The sequence below is a fragment of the Pongo abelii genome, chromosome 10, assembly GCF_028885655.2.
Source record: "Pongo abelii isolate AG06213 chromosome 10, NHGRI_mPonAbe1-v2.0_pri, whole genome shotgun sequence".
Classification (NCBI taxonomy): Eukaryota; Metazoa; Chordata; class Mammalia; order Primates; family Hominidae; genus Pongo; species Pongo abelii.
The window spans coordinates 45047275-45068683 of NC_071995.2; the positions used below are offsets into that span (position 1 = coordinate 45047275).

At 39.8% G+C, this 21409-nt stretch overlaps 1 long non-coding RNA gene across 1 annotated transcript; it reads left to right on the forward strand.

The window, feature by feature from the left end:
- Positions 1-3158: 3158 nt before the first annotated feature.
- Positions 3159-21182, forward strand: LOC129049404 (uncharacterized). Its single transcript, XR_008512453.1, has 4 exons — positions 3159-3273; positions 16642-16774; positions 19003-19155; positions 19235-21182. It is a non-coding gene; the product is annotated as an uncharacterized LOC129049404 (long non-coding RNA).
- The last annotated feature ends 227 nt before the right edge of the window (positions 21183-21409 follow it).

Genomic DNA, 21409 nt, shown 5'->3' on the forward strand with positions numbered 1-21409 from the left:
GCCTTTCAGTGCTTCACAGATCCTTGCCGTTGGTCACACAGTGGCCAGAGAATGAGTGTTTGGATGATTGTCTGTCAATCCTCTATCCTGAGAAGAGAGGCAATAATTACTCCTGCCCAGATGATCCACAGCCATGGAAGGCATTCATTCCATCCTTTGGGGCAGTGATGCTTAGAAAAGCCCTGATCTGATGGCAGGCTGAAAGATCTGAATTGCAGTCCCAGTTGCACAACCCATCAGCTATGCAACCTCAGACACAGCAATCTGCACCATTCTGAGTCCTAAGTGTCTTCAGCAAATTAAATGAGATCTCTGTGATCCTTCCAGATTTATAGCCTTTTCCATCACGGAAGTGAAGCATATGCATGAACTTTAAAGGAAAAGGGGGCTATAAGCCAGCCTAAAATATCCATTCTGATTTGGGACAGGTTTCTCAGACATTTATTCTCAAGATATCCCACATTGGCTCTTTTCTCAGCTGCTAAGATCTGACGCTTGCAATAATCAGGTTTCCAGTGGTATGGAACACAATAAATTAGTAGGCCCCAGAGGGCTACTAATGGCTGTCTCCTACCTATGTAAATACTCATAAATAATCACTCAGTCACCCATTCTAGAATCTTGCTAGTGTTTGCATTATACTGACCGGTGGAGCATCTCAAATCTGAAATTTGAAATGCTCCAATGAGTATTTCTTGTCAGCGCTCAAAAGTTTCAGATTTTGGAGCATTTTGGATTTTGGATTTTTAGATTTGGGATGCTCAACATGTATAAGAAACAAATTTTTGTTTTTGTTTTTTAATAAATTACCTAGTCTCAGGTATTCTGTTATAGAGCAGAAGCCAGGCTAAGACTGTGTTCATAATAGTGGCTCATCACTTGTTTGGCAATATATTTGTTATTAAAATATTTCACTGTGACAATACTCACTGTGATAAATTTTATTCTACAAACAACTTTCTTAGGGTATTTTTTTACAATCTGAGGATTATACAAAACCACCTGATAAAAACAGGCGCAATAATTCTTGGGCTTTTAGTTTCAAAGTCTGTTTTCCCATCTGTTATCCAAAGTCTGGGTCTACACAACCAAAGCAAAATGTAGGATTCTGTAATTATCCTTTGACTCAGAGACAAATAGAATATCAGTAGAAAAGGGACATCTGTGCTCATCTGATTCAATACCAGTCAGAAATATGATTCTTTGAAACATCTAACAACCATAGAGGACAATCTGCTTTATTGAACCCATGAATTCAAATTCTAATCTCATCTGGAAACACCCTCACAGACACACCCCAAAGTAATGTTTAGCTAAATACCTGGCATCCAGATCCAGTCAAGTTGACACAAACAACCACCAAATCCCACATCTCTAAGGCCTTCATGGCACCTAATACAAAGTAGGTGCTCAGTGAATGTTTTCTTATTGAGTGGATGAATGAATGTATTTTTATTATTTCCAGTGAAATCGTAAAGATGACTATGGATGAAGAACTACAAAGTTAGTAAAAAGTAACTGACAGACCGCTCTTAGCCTGCTAGCCTGCTGACAGATTGTACTACTTAGGTTGATTGACAGTTACTCTCAGAGTATTAACTTTATAACTGTGGTAGAAACAGTTAACTACTCTGAGAGTAACTCAAAGTAGTAACATGTCTACATATGGGGAAGACTCCACTTGAGTCTCACTGATCCTCAAAGCAGACACTCAAAATAAATGTGCTATGAGTTTAGTTTAGATCCAGTCCAGATGCTATTTGAAGAAAGAAGGGAAAGGAAAGGAAAAGAAAGAAAGAGGGAAGGAAGGGAAGAAGGAAGAAAGGAAGGAAGGAAGGAAGGAAGGAAGGGAGGGACGGAGGGAGGAAGGAAGGAAGGAAGGAAGGAAGTGAAGTAAGTTCAAAGTTACTTGTTGTTTAAAAAATAAATACAAAGAAAATATTCTTTTCTGGCTGCCAATCTGTTAAAAAAATTAAAAAGTAATATATAGTTTGGGGTTGTAATTATCAGGCTATTGTAATTTGCCCTAATTTTTGTACAGTTTTATTTATTTCAAATGTCCAATTTTAAGGAGAAGATAATAGACTTCAAATTATGGATAGAGAGATTGTAATAGAAATCTCTTCAGATACTAAGAAACCTGGTTTCATTTCATTCTCTTTGACATTTCATTCTCTTTGATCTTTAATATCCTTATCATTGGTCCTAAAATCCACTAGCTCTTTTTGGGTTACATAAACATTATTAACTTCAGATATTCTACAAGCCACGCATGTTGACTTGGGGTTCTGGTTTTGGCTATTATCTTATGCAGACTGGTGCCGTCTACCAGCAACTTGGTACACACATTTTTTTCCTCACCAAAGATGGATTAAAGCAATAAAGTAGCAGAGGTTTTGTGAATAGTGGGTTTGACAGTAATGGCCAAGATATATCCTGGTAAAATGTATCCACCCAACAGCGTTAATTTTTACATATAAAGTTGTCCCTTGGTATTCACGGGGGATTGGTTCCAGGACCCACTGTGGCTACCAAAATCTGCAGATACTCAAATCCCTGATATAAGATGGTGTAGTGTTTGCATACAACCTATGCATATCCCCCTATATACTTTAAATCACATCTAGATTACTTAAAATGCCTAACATAATGTAAATGCTATGTAAATAGTTGTTGCACTGTGTTGGTTTTTTATTTATATTATTTTTATTGTTGTATTGTCATTTTAATTTTTTTCAGACATTTTTGATCTATGGTTGGTTGGATTTGCAGATGCAGAATCGTCATATACAGAGGGCCAACTGTAACTCATATGTTTTCAAGAGGATCTTCTCAGTATAACAATGTGTAGCTTATGGCCAGGCACAGTGGCACACACCTGTAATCCTAGCACTTTGAGATGCCAAGGCTGGCAGATCACTTGAGCTCAGGAGTTTGAGACCAGCCTGGACAACACAGCGAAACCCTGTCTCTATAAAAAATACAAAAATTAGGTGGGCATGGTAGTCTGTGAATGTAGTTTCAGCTACTTGGGAGGCTGAGGTGGAAGGATCACTTGAGCCCAGGAGGTCAAGGCTGCAGAGAGTCATGAGTGTGCCACTGCACTCCAGCCTGTGCAACAGAGTGAGACTCCATCTCAAAAAAAGAAAAGAAAAAAGAAACTGCAACGATGAACAGATCAGCATAGGTGACGTGCACTGAACAAGGTAAAAAAGGTAGAAAATTATTTGGAGAGGTGGACAGAGGACACATCAAGAAGCGCCTTGTACATTGGTAAGGATTGTGGATTTTATGGTGATTAAAAGTTGCTGCGGGGATTTTTAAGTACAGGAATGACTTAACCTGTATAATGTTTGTAAAAGGATCCATTTGGCTGCTATGCAGAGAAATAGACAGGACAAGGTAAGTGGAGAAGCCGGGACACATACAGGAAGCTATGGTCATTGTCCTGGAGAAAGCAATCCATTACTTGGGCCTGGTAGGGGCAAAGGTGAAAAGTTGCTAATTCTACATGTATTCGTTGATGGATTGGGCATGGAGAGGGAGAGAAAGGGAGTGGTCAATAAGATTCCAAAGTTTTGGGCCCAAACAATTGAGTAAAACGGTGGTGACTTTTACTGAGGTGAGTAAGTCTGGGGCAGGGGGAAATATGAAATTCCATTTGAGAGCTGTTAAGTTTGAGGTATCTATTATATAACCAAGTGGGTATGTCAAGTAGGCATTTGTTGGTTTTTATAATTGTATTAGTCAGGGTTCTCTAGAGGGACAGAACTAATGGGATATATATGTGTGAATTAATACTTACATTATATATATATGTATATATATGTACAATATATATACATTTTGTGAGTTAATACTTACTAAACTCCCATATAGTACTTACTAAACTCATATATATATATAAACTCCCATATATATATATAAACTCCCATATATATATATATATATATAAACTCCCATATATATATATATATAGATATATATATCAACTCCCATATATATATATATAGATAGATAGATAGATAGATAGATAGATAGATAGATAGATAAACTCCCATATATATATATGGGAGTTTAGTAAGTATTAACTCACACAATCACAGGGTCCCACAATAGGCCGTCTGCAGGCTGAGGAGCAAGGAAAGCCAGTCCAAGTCCCAAAGCTGAAGAACCTGGAGTCCAATGTTCGAGGGCAGGAAGAGTCCAGCATGACAGAAAGATGTAGGCTGGGAGGATAGGCCAGTCTAGTCTTTTCACGTTTCTTTTTTTTTTTTTTTTTTTGCCTGCTTTATATTATAGCCATGCTGGCAGCTGATTAGATGGTGCCCACCTAGATTAAGGGTGGATCTGCCTTTCCCAGCCCACTGACTCAAGTGTTAATCTCCTTTGGCAACACCTCACAGACACATGCAGGATCAGTGCTTTGCATCCTTCAATCCAATCAAGTTGACACTCAGTATTAACCATGACAATAATCAATATATTTTGTGCTTCAAAATAGTTGTAATCAATATTTCACACTTCCATATAACTTTTTTTTATAATTTCATCTTTTATTTTAGATTCAGGGATACATGTGTGGGTTTGTTACATGGGTATATTATGTGATGCTGAGGTTTGGGGTACAAATGATCCCATCACCCAGGTATTGTTCACAGTACCCAATAGTTATTCAACCCTTGCTCCCCTTCTTCCTTCCTCCCTCTAGTAGTCCCCACTGTCTACCATTGCTATCTTTATGTCCATGAATACCCAATGTTTAGCTCCCACTTATAAGTGAGAACATGCGGTATTTGATTTTCTGTTCCTGTGTTAATTTGCTTAGGATAATGGCCTCCAGCTGTGTCCATGTTCCTGCAAAGTACATGATTTTGGTCTTTTTTCTGTCTGCATCAAGTAGGCATTTGGATATGAAGGCCGGTGTTCAGGAGAGTTTGGGGCTGGAGACAGAAATTTGTAAGTTATCAATATCTAAACTAGTGCTAACCAGTACACATGTGAGGCAAGCTACATATGTTTTCTAATAGCTATATGTTAAAAAGTAGAAAAAATAGGTAACATTAATTTTAATAATGTTTTATTCAATTTAATACATCCAAAATCTCATTTTATTATATAGTCAATATGAAAATATTACTGTGTTGTTTTACATTCTTTTTTTATAAGTCTTTGAACTTCAGTATGAATTTTACATGTGTACCACATCTTGATTCAGACTTAATAGCCACGTGGCTAGTGGCTACCGTGTTGGACAGCACAAGTCTGGATGGTATTTAAAGCCAATGGACTGGATATTGAGAGTCAGTATAGATAGAAAACAGAAGAAGCCCAAGAGACCCGAAGACTGAGACCTTGGGAACTCCAGCATTTAAAAGTCAGGAAAAGGAAGAGGAGGATCCCCAATAGAAGAGAAAAAGAATAGAAATGCTGTCTTGTTAGGGGAGCGGGATATGGGTGTATGCATTTATCAAAAGTGATTGAACTGCATACTTAAAATTTATGCATTTCACAATATGTAAATTTCGACTCAATTTTAAAAAGCACATTCTAAAAATAGAAGAGAGAGAGAGTGAATCAAATGGAGAAAACAGTGAGGATGGTGTGGGGTACCGGAAGCAAGTGATCAACTACGTCAAATGCTGGTAAGAAGTCAAGTGAGATAAGGACAGAATTAACCAGAGAATGGGCAATGGAAGGTCATATGTCACAGTCGCAAAAGAAGATTTGAGAGAGGGGATGAAAGCTTGATTAGAAGCTCATTCTAGTGAGAATGGGGAAGCTTCTGGTCACAGATGGCTGATCTAACATGTGATTTTACTTCTGCTTCTCCTGAAACCTGACTAAATGACAGTAAATGGAATTTGTAATGACTTACTCACACCTCTGCCCCACTCTAACATGTACAGTTTGGAAACTGGAAAGCATCTAGAGAAGTACAAATGACTGAGATCTATGAAAGCTGAATTCCTAGTCAGCTCTGAGGAAAGCAAGGAGCAATTTGGTACCATAGAACGCCAAAGGCTCAGGAATCTGTAATATAGTTTCAACCAAAAGAGAGGGGTGTAGGTGGGCCTGAGAACTGTTTAAAAAGCAATTTGATACCCAGATCAGGGTATCAGCAATTTGATACCCAATGTCCAGGAGGGACATTAATGCAATGAAAGGAAGCTTTTGGAAGTTAAAAATATAAAAGCTGAAACAAAAATCTCAATACAAAGACTGGAAGGTAAATTGAGGAAAGTAGAGCAAAAAATTAAGAGAAGGAAAACAGCAGAGAAAAGTAAAAGAGAAAATTAGATATCAGTCCAAGAGGTCTAACATCTCAATGATAGGAATTACAGAAAGAGGGAACAGCAACAAAAGAACATACATGAAGAAACAGTCAAAGGAACAATTCAAGGAAATTTCCCAAAGTGGAATGACAGGAATTTCTAGATCAAAAAGGCCCACCGGCCGGATGCAACAGCTCATGCCTATAATCCCAGCACTTCGGGAGGCCGAGGCAGGTGGATAGCCTGAGGTCAGGAGTTCGAGACCAGTCTGGCCAACATGGTGAAACTCTGTCTCTATTAAAAATACAAAAAGTTAGCTGGGTGTGGTGGCGGGTGCTTGTAATCCCAGCTACTTGCAAGGCTGAGTCAGGAGAATCACTTGAACCCAGGAGACAGAGGTTGCAGTGAGCTGAGATCGCGCCATTGCATTGCAGCCTGGGAGACAGAAGCAGACTCCGTCTCAAAAACAAAACAAAAAAGGCTACCAAAAGCCCAGCATAATGAATGAAAATAGACCCATAATAAGTCGTCCCATTATAAAATGTCATAATATCAAGCCAAAAGAGATGAAAGAATAGGTCATATACAAAGGATCAAGAGTAAGAATAGATTTGGATTTTTTAACAACAGTGGAAACTGGAAGCTAATGTAAAACAATGCTTTTATAATTTGAGAGAAAATTATTTCTGCCTTAGAATTTATATACACAAAGTCCTAAGTGTGAAGACAGGCTAAAGGCGTTTTCAGACATTGCTAGTCCTCAAACATTTGCTTTTTATAGTTACTGCTGGAGCAGTAGCACGATGAAGGAGTATGTCAAGAAAGAGGATGACGTGTCCCACCAACAGTGGCTCCCACTCAAGAAAGAAGGGACGGGAATTGCAGGATGTAAGTGACAGGGATCCCAGGGTGCCAACCGTGCAGCAGCCTGAGAGAGCAACCTGAGCAGATTGAAGCAAGTCTCCAGAAAACATGGCTCCAAAAAGATGAAATTGATATATTTGAACACATGGAAAGAACATACATACTTCTGAAGAAGACTGGGGTCAAATTGCTGATAAATGCTTACATAGCTAAGCAAATTTTTAAAAAAGAGTATTAACTTTAGGGAACATCAAAAGATCTTAAATAAAAAGTAACCATGATTTATCACATGGCTTGGTTGCAAGTAGTCACTTTTTCATAATAATGAAAGCACTGAATACTGATCTAACCATAAAAATACTTTGACTCTATGGGGAGATGGGGAACTGGAAGTGTACATGTGTGTGCAGATGTGACTAGGAAGGGGTGTGGGGAGTGCTGAATCCATGCATTCCTTAAAGAAGTCAGGATCATGTCCAAACTTGGAAAACAATCGAGAAGAAGCAATACAAGAAAATTATTTAGAATTATAGCCATAATTTTTTTAAAGACTTGATGCTGGGCGCAGTGGCTCACGCCTGTAATCCCGGCACTTTGGGAGGCCGAGGCGGGCGGATCACGAGGTCAGGAGATGAAGACCATCTTGGCAAACACGGTGAAACCCCGTCTCTACTAAAAATACAAAAAAAAAAAAAAAAAAAATTAGCCGGGTGTGGTGGCCGGCGCCTGTAGTCCCAAGCTACTTGGGAGGCTGAGGCAGGAGAACAGCGTGAACCCGGGAGGCAGAGCTTGCCGTGAGCTGAGATCGCGCCACTGCACTCCAGCCTGGGTGACAGAGCCAGACTTCGTCTAAAAAAAAAAAAAAAAAAAAAGACTTGATCACAATTACTTGGGAAGCGAAAAATAGGGAGAAGGAACAAAAAGTTGTCAATTGCAGCACCTTTTGGCTCTCTAATCTATGCACCTATATAAATTTGATTTAAAAGTTTAAAACTTTTTTCAAAACATGGAATGATGATATAAAATGAAGACAGAAAGTATACAGCAACACCGTCCAAAAGAACTTTCTTCAATGATGGAAATTACATCCAATATGATAGCCCCTTGAAATGTGACTAGTGTGACTGGGGAATTAAATTTAGAAGTTTATTAAATTTAAATCAATTTACATTTAAATAGCCACATATGGCTAATGGCTGTTATATTAGACAGTGCATCTATATACAATGGCCTGCTCCTATCTAGAATCAACTTTCCTTTTATAATTGAGCCTTCTTTCTTCTTCTTCTATTTTTATTTTTTGTTTGTTTCTAAGCGTTTTAATTTATTTATTTATTTTACTTTCTCAATTTTTATTTTAGGCTCTGTGATACATGTGTAGGTTTGTTACACAGCTAAATTGCATGTCACTGGGATTTGGTGTACAAAAGATTTTGTCACCCAGGTAGTTAGCACAGTACATGACAGGTTGGTTTTTTACCTTCGCCCTCTTCCCATCCTCCCCCCTCAGTTAGGTCCCAGTGTCTATTGTTCTTTTCTTTGTGTCCATGTGTACGTAATGTTTTGCTCCCACTTATAAGTAAGAATGTGTGGTATTTGGTTTTCTGTTCCTGCATTAATTTGCTTAGGATAATGACCTCCAGCTGCATCCCTGTTGCTGCAAAAGACATGATCTCATTCTTTTTTATGGCTGCATAGTATTCCATGGTGTATATGTACAACATTTTCTTTATACAGTCCATCATTGATGGGCACCTAGGTTGATTCCATGTCTTTGCTATTGTAAATAGTGCTGCAGTGAACATATGGGTGTATATGTCTTTCCGGTAGAAAAATTTATATTCCTTTTGGATATATACCTAGCAATGGGACTAGATCGAATGGTAGTTCTGAATTCTTTGAGAAACCTCCAAACTGTTTTCTACAGTGGCTGAACTAATTTACATTCCCACCAGCAGTATATAGGCATTACCTTTTCTCTGCAATCGCACCAGCATCTGTTATTTTTTGATTTTTTAATAGTAGCCATTCTGACTGGTGTGAAATGGTATGTCATTGTGGTTTTGATTTCATTTCTCTAATGATCAGTGATGTTGAGCATTTTTCATGCACTTATTGGCTATGTGTATGCTTTCTTTTGAGACATGCAATTGACCCTTCTTTCTCTCCTGCATAATCTTTTTGTCTGTTCTATGAATCCTTCCTACCAGCATGCTAAAATGTTATTTAACTTTTTTTTTAAAGTGCTGTTGCTTTGACCCCCACCCCTCTGTTACTATCCACCCCATTTTCTGTTCCTTTATAGCAAAACTCCTCAAAATACTTCTGTATACCTCAGCTGTCCTACACAGCAGCCACTAGCCACATATGGCTATATGCATTTAAATTAATTGAAATTAAATGAAATGTAAAATTCAGTTCCTCAATTTCACTGGCCATGTTCCAATCACTCAATAGTCATGTGTGGCTCTTGGCTTTGCATTGAGGAGACACAGGTACAGAATATTTCTATCATCTCAGGAAGTTCTATTGGGCTTTGATAGAACTTTAAGCACTGATAGGAACAGGAGGGAGGGCCAAGTAAATGGGTACCTTGCTGGTAGTTTGGTAGATTTGGTGCTGGAAGGATAAGAAAATTATCTCCTAGTTATTCTTTTTTCCTAAGTGGAATAAAAAATAAGTTCATCAGCTGAGAGTGAGGAAAAGAGAAGGGACGCTGCAAGTAGGAGAAGGAGAAGGTAGAAAACAACCTTTCCAGAGAGCAGGAGAGTGAATTGATAAAGGAAATAAAGAGTAGATGTTCCTCCTCTTCCTTAGCCTGATTATGAAATTAAGGACAATAGGAATCATTATGTTTTCTTTTCATATTATTGTCGCTGTTCTCAGTGTTGTTATTAAAGAGGTCATCCTTAACACTGGGCAGTCTAGATGGAGATGGAAGCATGAGCCAATTTTTCAGCTACTCCTTTTCCCCTGTAATTACTTTGAAATCAGGGATTACTGAGAAATCTCACTGTCGTGCTGTGACCACAACGTACACAGCAGGAAGGAAGGGGAGGTTCCTTCCTGGAGATGTTTTGCAGTGATAAGATACAGGCACTTCCTCAGTCAAGGGTCTTTCGATTTTAAGCAAGAGAAACCAACCCAAACAAACTTAAACAAGAAAAGGAGATGGACTGTAATGATACATGGGTGCCTCCTGGAACTCGTAGGAGTACAGCTGGTCCTTACAGGAGCTTGACCCTGGGGGAGCCAGGAGACTAGAAAGCTCTCAGGAACAGACAGAATCATGTTTCAAATCTCTGTGTCTCTCTCCCTCTTCCCTGCCCCATCTCCCGCGCCTTGCCCCCATAAATATGGTTTCTCATGTCTTCTCCACAAGAAGCATTCTTTTCTCTTCTCTACAGAAAAGACCAGTTTTCTCTACAGCATTCTCGGCACACTTGACAGGTAAAAGATGGCCACTCCCATAAAGTCCTCAGTTCTTATTACCTCAGAACAAGCAAACTTCTCAAAGAAACAGGAACATCTCAGTCTCAGTTACAAAGTTCTGAGAGAATCTGATTAGTCAAACTTAGGACAACTGCCCAATGTGGGTTCAAACAACTCTGCTGGGGGACACGGCCACAGGTACAAACTTGACTTCCAGGGCCCATTCTCCCAGGGTGTGGGGCAGTTCTCAGAGCTCATTGGCTCCACCCTCTAGGAAGTTCTTTCTGTTTCATTACCTGCCTTGGTCACACTTGAAGTATTGAGCTACACAGCTTTCCACGTCCTGCCCTGAATTAGGGTGGTGCCTCAGGCTTTTTAGACCAGGCTTACAGTTTCTTTGTACTACTGAACGACTCCCTCAAAAACCAGGAGGCCCCATCTATCTGCTTCCAGACATTTCCATGAGCAAATAACCATATTTAGAATTCTCTTTGAGGGACTTCTTTTATTTCTGCTTCATTCTTGTGCTTTCTTGTCCTCAAAACATCCTCCCTCTGCCTTTCCCCCACACCTCCGTGGCCAGTACCTTGATTTAAGTAATTTTAACCCTCTAAAGTTTTAACAAGTTGTAATAGTTAATCTAACCTTTGCCCTGAGGCATTTAATCAACTGATACACACACAAGTATGTATGTATGTATCTATGTGTATGTGTGTGTGTGTGTATACGTATACATTTTTTTTTTAATTTTTTCTTTTTTCCTAGCACTTTTTACTCAAAGCCTTTAAACTCTTCAGATTCTGGATCTAAAAGCAGTTGGCTGTTTCAAATTTATAAGACTCTAAATTTTTGGATTATCTTTATTCCCTTTTATCATTCATTATAAACTGGTCATTTCTTTCCGGAGTTGCTTCTCTCTCTCTCTTTCTCTCTCTCTCTCTCTTCCCTCCCAGTACTTTGCCAAACACAACCAGGAGCAACCACATATATAATAGCAGCACTAACTTTCCTCTGAACTATAAGTTCAACAGGTGAATGGTCTTGGAAGGTAATCACAAGCAAAATCTTTACCAAATGTGTTACCTTCTTCCCAGCATCTGATATCAGTTTCCTCTCTGTCATCAGCTGACTGCTAAGCCAGTATTTTAATTTTTTTTCAACAGCTTACCACTACTGGCCCCAGCATTTTTTTTTTTCCAGTCAGGATAAGTTTTTTCACATTGCAGTAGCAACTTTCCCCTGGAATCTCAGTGGCCTTAATACAATAAAGGTGTGGGTCTGATGTGAGTCAGGTGAGTTCCCTGGGCAACTGCCCTGTGTGATGAAGTGGCTCAGTTATTGAAAAGGTTTCTGTCATTGGTTCTGTCATCTCAAGTCATGGCCTTCGAAATTGACCAGCAAAGGAAAAGATCACAGGGAGAATTCACACCTGCTTTTCTAAGCTTTGATCCTGAAGTGAGACATATTACTGCTACTCAAAGTCCATTGACCAGGATTGGTTTTACCGCTCCACCTAACTAGACAGGACTGGAAGTTATCTCTTCCATTGTCCTCAGCATGTTGAGAGAGCAGAGCTGTAAGATCAAAACAGCCTGGACAGTGGGGCCCCTAAAGTGAGGACCCCTGCCCTGGAGAGTGGCCCAATTGCACAGCAATTTACATGAGTGAGAAACAAAATGTTGTTGAAATAATACCCTGGGATTTGAAAATTTAATTATTCTTGCAACAGTCCATCCTATCCTGATTAATACAGGAACCCAAAAGATAGGAGTGAATGAAACAATATAGTTTCTTTTCCCTGAAACAATTGTAATTCCAATCAAAATACCAATAGGACTTTTTTGGAGACTGACAAAATGTTATAAAGCTCTTGTAGAATAATAGAGGAGTGAGAATAGCCATTACAACTGTAAATGAAATAATGAAGAACTAGTTTTATCCAATATTAAGATATTTTATAGGTAGAGAAATTATAAGAAATAAGAAAGCTGTTAATGGAGAATAAAGACCCCAGAAACAGACCCAAGTACCTTTAAGAACTTAAAGTATTAATATAAGGCCACGTGCAGTGGCTCAGGCCTGTAATCCCAGCACTTTGGGAGGCTGAGGTGGGTATATCACTTGAGCTCAGGAGTTCGAGACCAGCCTGAGCGACATTGCAAAACCCTGTCTCTACAAAAAATATAAAAATTAGCTGGGTGTGCTGGTCCATGCCCATAGTCACAGCTGCTTGGGAGGCTAAGGTGGCAGGATTACTTGAGCCCTGGAAGTCAAGTCTGCAGTAAGCCATGATTGTGCTGCTGCACTCCAGCCTGGGTGATACAGTGAGACTTTGTCTCAAAAAAATAAAATAAAATAAAATATAAATAAGGTGGTATTTTAAAATTAATGGGAGAATATGAATAATTCAGAAATGTTGTGATGAACATGCCATTGGGGGAAAAAGTGCAGAAGTATCTTATGCCCAAATAAATTCTATGTGGATCAATAACTTGAATGTGAAATATGAAACCATAACAATACTGGAAAAATCATTGGTCTTTTTCTCATGATTTTCAACTGGGGAAAAGTGACAGACATAAAAGATAAGATTGATAAATTTACTTATATAAAAGTTAAAACTTTTTCAAGACTAGAATACCATAAACAAAGTCAAGAGATAAACCACAGGATAGAAAAAAAATGTCTGCAATTTATATAACAGGAAGAGGGTTAATTTCTTTTATATACAAAGCAATTAAAAAATCAGCAACAGAAAACTGAACAATTCAATAGAAAAATAAGTTTGCAACAAAAACAAAGCAAACAGCCAATAAACACATAACATTTTTAGCTATCTAAAAAAATCAAGGAAATGTAAGTTAAAACAAGATACTGTTTTTCACTTTGTGTATTTCGCAAAAATACTGGAGCTTGCACCAACCCGACCCAACCCCATTCTATGGTTTTACTTTCTGAGGTTTCAGTTACCTCTGGTCAGCCACAGTCTGGAATTTTCCATTTCGTATTTTCAGACTGCAGGTGACCAGGGGTAACTAAAACTTTAGAAAACAAAATATTAAATGGAAAATTCCAGAAACAAACAACTTATACATTTTAAATTGTGTAGCATGGTATAATCCCATGGATAAAGGAGGACTACTGTAAAATGTTGATCTTACTCAAGAGTGTGGGAAACAGGACCGCTCATGTATTATTAATGGAATGTAAATTGCTACAACTTTTTGGAAAGCAATTTGGCAATAACTATTAAAATTTAACAAGCACATTCTCTTAAACTCAGCAATTCTCCTTTCAGGAATTTTTCCCAAGGAAACACTTTCACAAGGAGGCAAATATATACTGTATAGGAGTAGCATGATACTATTATTTGTAACAGTAAAAAAAAAAAAAAAAAAGTAAATGCCCATCAAGAGAGGATTAAATAAACTATAGTGGCTCTGTAAAATGGGATATTACATAGCTGTTCCAAAGAACCAATGCATTTCTATGTCTTGATGTGAAAAGTATCCAAACTAAACTGTTTTAAGTAGGAAAAAAGGTAGAATACAATATCATTATAAGTGAAAATTCCTAGAATCACGTTTATACATATATTTATATACATGTATGTATATACATACAAATTTCTGAGAAAAAAGGAATAATAGCTATGATTATCTTCACCTATAATTACATTAAATATGGATTTGTAAGTAAGGAGGTAGGCGTTTACATTTCATACCCATTTGTAAGTTTTACAGCTTATGAATGTATTGCTTTATGGTTAAAAACAAGATTTTAAACTATTAATCCTTTCATGCAAATATTAATTCTCCATTTCTACCATTCAATCTATATCTCAAAAAATTTGCATATACAAAAAAAACGGACCAAAGTTGTGGATGTTCAGAACATGTTATAAATGAGTAAACGAAGTCACCAATCATTGTGAGAGGGGAGCACAATCTTTAGAAAGTCAAGTCCTGTTTCCACAGCAAGGAAAAATTCCCCAGGTTTAAGTGGTAATGGTTCTCTATCAACATTCCAAAAAGAAATTCAGTAATAATAGTAGTAGTAGCTGACATTTACTGAGTAGTGACTGAGTTGGATTCAGTACTCAGCCCTTTTACACGCATCTTTTCTCTCTCTTTTTTTTTTTCTGGCAGAGTCTTGCTCTGTTGCCCAGGCTGGAGTGCAGTGGCATAATCTCAGCTCACTGCAACCTCAGCCTCCTGGGTTCAAGTGATTCTGTTACCTCAGCCTCCCGAGTAGTTGGGATTACAGGCGTGCACCACCACGCCCAGCTAATTTTTGTATTTTAGTAGAGACAGCATTTCACCGTGTTGGCCAGGCTGGTCTCAAACTCCTGACCTCAAGTGATCCACCCACCTTGGCCTCCCAAAGTGCTGGGATTGTAGGCATGAGCCACGCCTGGCCAGGAATCTTCTCATTGAATCCCACAGACTCCATGTAGCAGGGGCACTATGGCCAGTCCCATTCTACCAACGAGGAAACTAAGGATCAGAGAGTGAAATTAAGAAATCACACAAGAGACTCAGGGCTTGAGTTTCAAAGCACTTGTAATATGCTTCACTGCTGACTCTACCCCTTACTATGTGTCCTCAGTAAAGTGGCTCTGCCAGAGGCGTTTGAACCAGAGGACTCCATCTTGAATAGGGGATGGGTAAAATACGGCTGAGACCTACTGGGCTGCATTACCAGGAGGTTAAGGCATTCTAAGCCACAGGAAGAAGTAGGAGGTCGGCACAAGATACACAAGGTCATAAAGACCTTGCTGATAAAACAGGTTGCAGTAAAGAAGCCAGACAAAACCCACCCAAACCAAGATGACAATGAGAATGACCTGTAGTCATCCACACCGTTACACTCCCACCAGCGCCATGACAGTTTACAAATGCCATGGCAATGTCAGGAAGTTACCCTATAGCATCTAAAAACGGGTGCAACCCTCTGTTCCTAGAACTGCCTACTTCTTTCCCAGAAAACTCATGAATAATCCACCCTTTGTTTAGCGTATAATCAAGAAATAACCATAAAAATGGGCAACCAGCATCCCTCAGGGTTGCTCTGCCTATGGAGTAGCCATTCTTTTATTCCTTTACTTTCCTAATAAACTTGCTTTCACTTTGCTCTATGGACACGCCTGGAATTCTTTCTTGCATGAGATCCAACAACTCTCTCTTGGGTTCTGGACCGAGATCCCTTTCCAGTAACATCTTCACATTCCCCTTCAATAAAATGTGCATGGTAATAAAGCCTACTTGGGGTTGTAGCAGGGATTAACTGAGAAAACACAGGTGATATGCTTAACTCAGTGCGTGTTACATGGTAAGTCCTCAGTAAACGTTAGACACTGTTCTTATTTTTGTTGTTGTAACAAGGCTGTTCATGATATGGTCTCTACTGAGCTGTCCACATTGTTTCCATGCCACCTCCTGGTCACCTTCCACTTCCCCTGCAGCTGCCCATCCTCTGTGCCTCTGTTTCTCCCTTCCCTAGAGCGTTCCTTCCCACTTCCCACCCCTTCTTCACCCACTGCTTCTACTTGCCCTTAAGACTTGCTTGAAGTATCACTTCTTCCAGGAAGCTTTCCTTGACCTCATGTGAGTTAGGTGCTCCTTCTGTGAGCTGCAATAGGAGCCTGTGCTTCCCTTTCCTATTGTATTTATCAAACGGCAACACTGTAACTTTCTACCCTCTTAGTCTGCCACCACCCACCAGTCTGTGAGTTCTTGAAATGACAAAAACTGTGATTTCTTCATCTGGGTTCCTCCAGTATTTAGCCCACAACCTGACAATTAATATTTGCTAAGTGATTTGAGTGGTGAGTGAAAGAAGATTAGGCAACTCCCATGGCTACTTGTCCTGGGACCTCTGCTGACTACTCCCAGGAGGTTATTCCTTTCTGAAAGTGGGATGTAAGTCAGGCAAACAGAATTATTCATTAAATTATTATTGCTATTTGCTTCTATTATTGTTCTAGGTGCTGAGACCACCATAGTGTCAAAAAACAAAATTACAAGAAATTTAGTATAAAGATCTAATTGGCTTTTATTAATGATTCTAGAATCAGGCAACATCTCATCCTATAAAATAAAATGGGTTTTCCAGTGAGCTGAGCACAGGAGGCTGGCTTTATAGGCAGAAAAGGGCTGAAGAAAACAGAAACAGAGAACCAAGAGCAGATGGTTTGTTTCAAGGTTAGTACCCTGATAGTGTTAAAGCAGAAGGGACTTCCTGGTCATACCATCTCAAGGTAAGCTGCTCCCCTTTTGATTAGTTGCTGTGAATCTCATTCGCTCTCTATTTTTTTTTATTAGAAAGCTGGCCTATTTCAGAGTTCAGTTTGATTATGTGGCATTTGACATGAATGACTCCATTCTGGTCTGCTGGGCCTAGTTCAGGAGCCCAGTCCAAAACAATAGTCTCCCATAAATTTCATTTAACAATAGTAAACAAGATAAAGTATTCTTCCTCCCTGGTGGTTACAGACTAGAAATGGATGGGAAGATAATCAAAATAGTGTTAAGTTCTAGAACAAAAGTAGAACAAAATTAAGAGTAGGGAGTGATGGGGGCAAGGAGCTAATTTAGACTGGGTGGTCAGGGAAGACCTCTGAGGAGGTGACCTTTAGGCTGAGACCTTAATAATGAGAAAGATAAAATCTTGTAAAAATCAGGAGCAGAGAAACTTGAAAGACAGTGGGTGGGCATGAGTCTGCGTTTTCACAGGCAGAGGGTCAGTGTGCCCAGGGCCCAGTTTCACCAAATGAGGTCAGAAGGGGTCATGACCAGCTCTGGTAAGTCCTCTTAGGCCATGATAAGCTGTCTTGATTTTGTTCTACCCACAACAGGAAGCCACAAAAGGGTTTTTACAAAAGGGAGTGAGATGATCTGACTTAATATTTGTGGATTACTCTGGTCTCTGTGCAGAATAGAAATTGTACCAGGTTCTCACAGTAGTTCCGTGAGATGATTGCGGCTTAGAGCTAGAGATAAAGAAAAGAGGATGAATTGAGGCTGTCTTGGGGAAGATGACAGGACTCACTGATGGAGTATATGAAGGGAGTAGCACGGGACAAGAGGAATCGAGACTGATTCCTGTGTGAGACTGGAGCCACAGTGTAGTAGATGGTGGTGTCATTTCCTAAGTTCATAGAGAGACTAGAGGAGAAGTGAGTTTGAGGGACAGAGGTGGAAGGAACCCAAAGTTCTGTTTGGGGCATGTGAGGTGGAGATGCTATTAGACGTTTAAGCAGAGCATAGAGGCAACCAGCTGCCTCTACAAGCCTGAAGCTTAGTGGACAGATCAGGATTGGAACTGTAAACCTGCCAATCATCAGCAAGGAATGACTTTAAACAGGGAGTTGAACAGATAAGCTGGGCCACGTGAATATTGAAAGAGGATGGGGAGAGGAAAAGAAAGAGAAGTGGAGGGGAGGGAAGGGGAAAAGAATAAGGTCCCAAATCAATCTTGGCCGTCCTCAAAGAGAGGAGATGGAGGAACAGCAAGTGACTGGGGAAGGAAATCCACCTAGGAGAGGGTGTGCTATAGAAGCTGGAGGAGAAAGTGAGAGGTTGAAGAAAGTGCTAAAGGATAGGGTCAGATAAGCAACAAGTGACCAGATTTGGCAAAAGAAGTCATTAATCACATTGATTAGAACCATTTTGGGGAGTGATGGGTTCAAAAGCTCAATGACAGTGAATTGAGAGAATGAGAACTGAGAAAGTGGAGACAGTGCCTCTAAACAGCACTTTAAAGATCTGTTGTATGGAAAAACAAGATTGTAACAGGAGGGAGAAGGTCAGGGAAGAGTTTTTTTTGGCTTTGGTTCACTTGGTTTTTAAGATGCAAGATTCTGGCACCTTTGGAGTTAGAGAGAGAGGGATTGGATGCAGAGTCAGCCTGAAAAGGTCCTGAGAAGGTGAGAGGGGCTGGGGTCCAGGAGCTAGCGGATGGTAAGGTTGGCCTGAGAGAGCAGCTAAGTCCCCCACTGAGGCCTAGGAAAGAGCATGTGGGCAGAGACAGCTGCAGGGTACAGTTGAAGGGAAGGTCTAGCCTGCAGCTTGAAGCTTCTTTGTGAAGTTTGAGAGGAAGACATCAGCTAGACTATGAGAGAGGGGGAGCAGGTGTTGGAGCTTTGAAGGGAGAGCAGCTATAAAATGCTTCCTTGAAGGATGGGCCAGGGAATAACCCCGGGATGTGTGGGCGGGGCTCCAGGCCCTGGGAGAACCCATCAATATTTGTGACCCCGAATTAAAGGAAGACTAGTTTCTCCCTTTGCAGAGTAGGTGGATGATACCGTGTTGACCAAGATGGCTTGGGAATGTACAATCCTGGCATCTGAGGAAACAGACCTGGCAAAAGGCAGTAATGTGAAGTAGCCATCTCTCCGAGCATGCTTTCCTCACCACTTCTTCCTTCACAGGATCTGGTTTTGTTCAGGTGTTCACACAAATCATGAGATTCACAGGAATGGGAAACCGAACTCATCCCCAGCTCCAGAAGTGGATGCTGATATTGTAAACCAATCACCAGATGCCATTCCTTTGATGATGATGATTAATTTGTCCAGGGGCAGGTATGAGACCCAACTTGAACTGGTCAGACAGAAGGGAAGAACTTAATTCCAGATGGACACCTGTTCTCTCTCCTACCAGTGAGGAAAAGGAAACAAGATGTCCAGCTGTTGGCCCCAGTCATAAGAGGAAGCTGATGCTGCGGATGAAGAGTGGAGCAATGGAAATAATCTGGGGTCCAGTAACATTGCTAAGCTGCTGATTCAACTAGCCTTTCTTTTTTTCTTTTCTTTTTCTTTCTTTTCTTTTTTCTTTTTTTTTTTAAAGAGACAGGGTCTTGCTCTGTCACATAGGATGGAGAGCAGTGGTGAGATTATAGCTCACTGCACCCTCCCACTTCTGGGCTCAAATGATCTTTCCTCCTCAGCTTCTCAAGTAGCTAGGACTATAGGTTCATGCCACCACACCCGGCTACTTTTTAAATTTTTTTTGTAGAGACAGGGTCTTGCTATGTTGCCAAGGTTGGTCTAGAACTCTTGGCCTCAAGTGATGCACCTTTCTCTTCCTCCCAAAGCACTGGGATTACAAAGGCATGAGGCACCATGCCTGACTAATCACGAAGACTGCTTTATCTCTGAATAAATCTCCTTTTTTTTAAAACCCAGATTTTGTGAGGGTTTCTGTTACTTGCAGCAAAAGGGTCCTGATGGACACAGTTGTTTTTGCAATGTATGAGAAATCCTCAAAACTGGCTTTTCCCATGCTTGCCTTCCTCTCCGTTACACGCACTGCCTAAAGCAAAGTGACTGCTTCTTCGGGAGTCAGGTTTTAAGGTCCCTGGGGCAGTTCTGCTTCCACAGTTTAGGTTTACCAAGAGGCAGATATGTTTGTCCACAAGCTGGTTTTGCCAGTTGCACTTGTTTTTGTAATTATGTAAAGCAATGAAATATGAGTGAGGGAAAGAATTGCTGTTGTCCAAAATCCAAACTGAATGCTTTCCATAAACAGTAAAGACAAGTTTCTTAGAAAACAAAGCAAATACAAAACAATCTTAGAGTTTCATGCAGGTGAGGCAAGTGTAAAATAATTGGAAAATTTTGTTAAATCTAGAATAATTCTGAACTCAGATTGTTCCCCAACTGTCCTTCAGTTCTGGCTCTACTTTAAAGCTGTTAGGACTGAAAACCACTGACTTTTTAAACGACTACACACGACTCCTATTAGATGTCACATGTCTTAAAAGAGGCCTTGTCCCTTTAAAATACTGTCAAATGAAAGATTATTTATATGTTTTACTTTAGTAAAATGTTAGAAATGTTTTCCATTTTTAGTGTTTCTTTGCTCTAACTGACTAACTGCTTTAACTGATTACCCAACTAGCTACTAGTCTGGTGGCTTCTGAGTAAATGTTCCTCTTTAGCCCCTTCTCCTACCTGGTCAAACTACTGCCCTCAATCTCTTTCCTTTCTCCATCTTGTCAGCATAGAACAGCACAGCATCAAAAACAACTGGTTTTTACAAAATTATAATTACACTAGCAAGGTATTTTTCTTTTTCTTTTTTCTTTTTTCTTTTTTTTTGAGACGGAGTTTCGCCCTGTCACCCAGGCTGTTGTGCAGTGGCATGATCTCGGCTCACTGCAAGCTCCACCTCCTAGGTTCACTCCATTCTCCGGCCTCAGCCTCCCGAGTACCTGGGACTACAGGTGACCACCACCACGCCCAGCTAATTTTTTTGTATTTTTAGTGGAGACGGGGTTTCACTGTGTTAGCCAGGAAGGTCTCGATCTCCTGACCTCGTGATCCACCCGCCTCAGCCTCCCAAAGTGCTGGGATTACAGGCCTGAGCCACTGCACCTGGCTGAGTATTTTTCATTTTAATAAAAGTTCTGGGAGGATCTACACTAAAGTGTTAACTGCTATTTCTGCATGAAGAGACTGTGGATTTTTTTCTTATTTTCATGTATGAGGATAATAATGATGTGTACTAGTATTGACTTGGTTATAACAAACTAAAAATAATCTTTTAACCCAAGAACAAAGAATATTTTGTCTTTTTATGAGAATTTACTTTTTACAAAGAATTTTAGATCCATTGAATCAATGGTACTTCACAACTACACTGCAAAGAAAACATTTATTCCTGCTTCCTGATGAGGAAACCGAAATGTGAGAAGGGGAAACCATGTGGCCTCAGATGACAAAGCTAGTAAGAAATAAAGCCTGTTTAGATGCCCAGGTCCCTGATTTCTGCTTCAAGTGGTTTTTTGCTTTCCTCAGCATCACTAAAGATTTAATGAGAACAGATTGATCATAG